General features: G+C 35.4%; 1 long non-coding RNA gene across 1 annotated transcript; it reads right to left on the bottom strand.

Moving 5' to 3' along the window:
• Nucleotides 1–1122: 1122 nt before the first annotated feature.
• On the bottom strand, nucleotides 1123–2259 carry LOC127834050 (uncharacterized). Its single transcript, XR_008027774.1, has 3 exons — nucleotides 2173–2259; nucleotides 1378–1531; nucleotides 1123–1139 (listed from the first exon to the last, which is right to left on the bottom strand). It is a non-coding gene; the product is annotated as an uncharacterized LOC127834050 (long non-coding RNA).
• Nucleotides 2260–6044: the final 3785 nt, after the last annotated feature.

Raw genomic sequence — 6044 nt, 5'->3', positions numbered from 1 at the left:
CACTTATGTGTACCTTTCACTAAACTCTACACTTCAAACCTCCAGGAGGAAGTTTTCAATTAATTACCGGACCTGAAAACAATCCGCTGAAGAAATCCCTATACAAAAATACATTCTACATTTAGTGATCATTCTATATTAGCTCATCGCTGAGCTTACTATTCATGGTGGCCCAGGCATTTTGAAACAAAATGGCGACGTCGATAGTCAGCAAGGTTACACGAATGCGTATTTGGGTGATGAAGTGATCACATGACAATCCAAAAACCACACAGCTTTACGTGGGAAATACAAAAATAGTAACCTATGCGCGTCGCATAGGATAGAAAAACACCATTTATATATCTTTTTTTGATAAATATTGGTTTGAAATATTTCGGGGTGTAAATCAATATTTGAGCTTCAAATAATGATATTCCAACTGACCCTTTTCACAAATCTGTTCCATTTATCAATCCTGCACATCTCCCTTTAAAGCCATATGTCAATGGACTTTGAAAACATCTGAGGTGGTACTTGGCATGCAAACTTTAACATAAGGGTTATGCCGACGTGGACACCTACACTCGGTGGGTGACTAGTATAGCTCTCCTTATTCTCGAATAATTGAGCTAAAAAAATGACATTTGTGTTCTATTGTGTAATAGAACTATGTGGGGCACAATGATATGTTTACTTTGTAAATAAATAGTAATTTCTGTCAAGTAAATAGATTTCAAATCATAAATGTTTATGAAAACAAATGGCATAAAACAAAAAGAAGTGTTCAATTTGCTTCTTAGAAACGACAGAAATGAAAACAATGAAAAACAAACTGAGCCTACTTTCTCAATGTGAGTCTGTTGTATGAGCCTGAATCTCAGATCGTGGGTCATTTCTATGATATCCTTCCATCTTCAGAAGAGAGAAAAAAAGAGTAACAAGCTCTGAGTGTACATACCTCCCAAGGGCAAATCCTTAATGCCGTAATCATACAGTAACTCTTCACCTTTGTGGAATATCTTTAGCAGCAAACAAGCAAAGATATGGCCTTTTGTTGAACTCCAGGGTTTTCATAACACAATTTCTACCTTTACCACCGTGGTTCACCCAGACGACCTAGCCGAGGCCCCAAATCTAATTCACTAGTAGCATCCATACTATATAAATGAAAATTGTTTTAAAAATAAGAATTCCTTCCAATCACCTGTGCTCAAATTGGCACATTTGGGAGATTATTATCCTAGTGGTCAAAAATGTTGTGGAAAAAATTGACTTCAATCACTTTCTAGCAGATATTAACTGGTAGAATATTTTTTTAAAATTTCTTTTTTTGTTCTGAATATTGCGTTATTCAACTTTAAAAGTTATTTTTATTACAACTTCTAACATACTTACCACCACCCTTTCCTTTTATATTGGAAGAAGTATCTAAACACGGATGGTTCACGTTCTTCACGTTCTTCCCCTTCTCTTTCTGTTATCAGTTCGCCGGGATAAATCATTAAGAAATCTCCTTTTGTTCTATTTATTGTTGTTCTAACACCAAGACCTATCAAGCAAAACAAAAACAAAAACAATTATATAAACAAGAGGACCATGAAAGCCCTACATCACTTACCAAGAACACTGCTCTAGTTTAATCAAATTCAAAGGCAAATATTACACATGGTTTTTACTACAACTTGACTTACTTTTTGACACTCAGTTTGGTACTTACTTTGACCAAAGACCTATAAACTATAAGGATACGCAACTTCTGTATAGAAATAGAACAAATATCGTAAAACTTCACAAGGCAGAACGAGACTGCGAGAACGGAAATACTCAGATGTTTACACTGGCCGCCATTTTGTATTAACACATGATTGGTCGCTAAAATATTTTACAATTTTGTTTCAACATTGCTTATATGATCTGACAAAACTTCTCCCTGATTTGCAAGTGTAGTGAGAGCCCTTTAGTTTAATTTACTTTAATTTCTCTGTCTACACTCTCTGGATAACAATTTTCAAGTGTCTGAACAGCCAAAATAGAAATGTATGAGTTTGAAGACGACATGTCTTCTATGTATTATAGTTAAGATTTTTGGCCTGTCTAGAGATGTATGGTGGCCAATGTATATACATGTACACAGTTTGTTTTGTCTAAAATATGTTCCAGTTTATTGATAACATAATCAAAATTTAATACCTTTTGGTGGTATATGTTCAATAACAAAATCTTTGAGGTCCTCCCCTGAATCAATGCAGTCTGCTGCCACATTCTCCTGTTTCTTTCTTCTGGGTCTCATTTCCTGAATATATTAAATAATGTTTTTTCCACAAGCAGTCTTCTGACTAACCAACTATATACATATATAATATATATATAAACAGAAATATCGTCAGAAACGGGGTATCTGTATCAAACCATAATCTGGGTTGTCTATGTATACTAAGATATGTGGTAAGTTATGGGTCCTCAATTTCAATATTAACCCTTGCTGCGAGGTTCTATAAAGGTACGGGATATATAGAGTACCCCGCTAAAATGAATGCCATTTCTATACACTATCGGACCTACTACAAGCTTTAATATGGTATGACGGTTTATAATCCAAAGATTTTGCAGTTGTTTAAATTGACTGAAAATAAATTTCATTAATAAACCGTGTTATGGATGGACAGGGGTAACATACATGGGTAAAAGTTCAGAAAAGTGAAAATACTGAAATTTCAAGCTGGGGGCCGCAGGGCCCCCGGTGGGTACAGGGCAACGCCCTGGCTGGGGGTTCAGGGGGCCGGAGGCCCCCGGAAGTTCCTGGATTTTAGCATATCGGAGTGCAATCTGAGGCCTTTAAATATACTTAAACACTGATAATATTCTCTACATTTTGAAGGTGAAATAGATGACAACACTACAAATCAAAGGTTCAAAAGTTAGAAAAGCAGAAAGTTGATCTACACAATGTCAATTTATTTTCACAATCAGTAACTGTAAGATGAGAAAGTTACTAATCACCCAAAAGTCCCTTAAAATTGACAGGATCTCAAAAATATCTACTGAATCGTGTCTAGGAATGATTTTTCTTTTCAAAAACACTTTTTGTTTTATCAAAATCCGTCAATGCAATCAGAAACAGCAAAGAGTTTCACAAAATTCTGCGTAAAATTTCACCATGACATTCCTGACGTCCACGGACGGATGCACAAAACCGGTAGTTTTTAGCAAATTTTCACTAATTCCTTCCCGAAAATATCCAAAAGCCACATACCTTCGAAAGATATGTCCATTCTCTTTCGATATGATGCGGTTACAACATCGAGCATCGGACACACAATTCACATTTGCGATATTAACAATAAATATTCACTGTTTGACGTTTGGAGTCGGCCATTACTTTTTCTAATGGGAGTAAATAAATAACGTAATCCCATTGGTTGTCAAAATTAATTCGATTGATTCGGCAATTATCATTGTTTTCTTAACCAATGGGATGACGTTATTTATTTACTCTGTTTAGTGAAGATAACAACAACAATTTGACCTGCCGGTCCTTGGACGTCAGGAATGTCATGGTGAAATTTAACGCAGAATTACCACCCCCCCTCAATTTTCTCCTCGAATTTATGCGATTTGGAAAAACGGCCCTGACGAAGATCGGAAATACGGAATTCCGTCATAATACGGAAATCTTTTATCCATGAACATATGAAAGACTGATCGTGACATTTCAACTACATGATTTCACGATTCGAAAACAAGGAAGAATCGTGAAATTGTGAAATCATGAAATTCTGAAAAGAAATAGCTAAATCACGAATGAATGAAATCGAGAAATTACGAAATTTTGAAGTGAAATTGTGAAATCATGAAGTTGTAAAGTTTTGGAGAGAATTTTGTCAACAAAACTTCACTATTTCACGATTTCGTGATTTCACTCCAAAACTTTACGATTTCGTGATTTCACAATTTCGTGATTTCATTATTTCTTTCAAAAACTTCTTCTTAAGCACATGCCTACATTGCAATCATCCATTTTCAAAATGGCGGAACTTCCTGAAACCCGTAATTATTTAGAGGTTAATAAACAGCTACAGTGTGCCGTATTTAGTAACATATGTAATGTTCATTTATATACACTGCCAATATGATCCTTTTTAACAATCACTCTGTGAAATATGTAATGATATATACCCCATAAAACATGAAAATACAGAATGTATTTTATATACCCAATAAAACTTATATACAACTGCTTGAACTTGTGAGGTTTATATAGGTTAAGAAGATGTTTGCATCACTTGATGACCACAGATGAAGGATAAAAATTGTGTGCACACCTAATCTAACCTAGCAAATAACTGGACCTCTCTAATGAGAACATACTCCTTACCACATACACACTAAAGAAACTACACTTTACTGAAGATCATTATTCCATCTCAAAATAAAGCATTCCATCTCATGTATACACATAATATTAATAAACCAATAGCAATAAGTGTCAACAACACAAAACTTAAGATAATAAGATGCACATTCTGAAATATTGCAGAATCCATGCTGAATTCACAATGGCTGTAAAACCACTTCCTGTTTGCTTACAAAGACCCCATAATTACAAAGACCCAACAAAGCAGCATTATATATATTTAATTTTATGTTCTTATATAGACCCCATATTAAATATAGGCCTCACAAGAAAGGTCTGAAAACGACGGGCACCCCGCAGATCACGGTATGTAGTTGTATCATAAATTGAACATGTTAAAATACACAGTAGCTCCAGTTGCCTAAAGTAGAAAATTATAGAAAGTCATAAAAAATATACACCTCAATAAATTTGGCACACAAGTGAAAATTTGTGTACATGTTAAAAGGCTTAAGTAACTGAACTAACCGTTAAAATTGCACCATTTCCACGACTGTTTACAACTGTTAAAATTGCCCGAGATTTTTGCATGCATGTAAATACAGTACAGCTCGCAATGATTGTATGTATTTTGCGCTTACTAAGTGATCCAGGTTTCAAGTTACATTATGTAATGGATCGTTTTGTATGTACATTAACTTTGTTAAAGGGTAGGGGGAAACTCATATCTCTCTCTCTCTCGAGATCTCTCGAAGGCGAGACATAGAATCGCGAAAATCTCGGGATTCGAGCTCTCGATAGATCTCTTCTCTCTCTCGCTCTCTCGTCTCTTCTCTCTATCTATCTCTCTCTCTATTCTATCTCTCTTATCATCTCCTCTCTCTCTCTCTCTTCTCTCTCTCTCTCCTATCTCTGGGTCTCTCTCTCTCGCTTACTCCACTCTCGTAAGTAATATAATTTTCACATTGACTTAAAACTGGTAATCAAGTATGACCAAACTCTCTCTCTCTCCCTCTCTCTCTCTCTTGATGACAGAAGAGGTGGGAGGGGAATATGCCGATTCGTCTTTGTTTCTAGAGAGTCTGCAACTGACTGCAATACATAACTTAACATAACATATTCTTTATTAGCATAATGCATTTACAATACGTAAAGCCAACATGTAAACAACAATACATTAAGATACAGTGATAAGTGTTATTTGCCTGGAAGAATTAAATTGAATTTCGGATTTTGAGAGATATTTACCTACATCTATTAGCATTCTTCTATTCTGACTGGACATTAAACCTATAAATTTCTGTTATGTCGTGAATACACAAAAATAGTGTTTAAAATATATTTGTCATACTTTGGGCACAAAATATCACAGACACTAAATTCTTATATCTTAATCTGCCATATTTAAGACTGCTAATCATAGTTAAGACAGGGGTATAGCCAGGGATCAGGAAAATGCCGGTTTTATCGGTTTTTGACCGATTTTGGTCGTACTGGACCGATTGCAAATTGAGATTTATCATAAAAATCGGTCCGGATTTCACAGACAGGTGTGACATTCTACACACTTACCAGTACATTTATCTCCGCAGTCCCGAGATTAATCCGCTAATTGATATCCCCATGTCAAAAAATGCCCGAGGCGATCATAAATTAGGGGAATTAACAATGTAAACAATTGGGCACGCTTGATTGAGAAGTACAAGTG

This window comes from Dreissena polymorpha, chromosome 6 (genome assembly GCF_020536995.1).
Source record: "Dreissena polymorpha isolate Duluth1 chromosome 6, UMN_Dpol_1.0, whole genome shotgun sequence".
Classification (NCBI taxonomy): domain Eukaryota; kingdom Metazoa; phylum Mollusca; class Bivalvia; order Myida; family Dreissenidae; genus Dreissena; species Dreissena polymorpha.
Note: the sequence above shows the minus strand (reverse complement) of the source record. Positions and strands in the feature narration are given on the sequence as shown.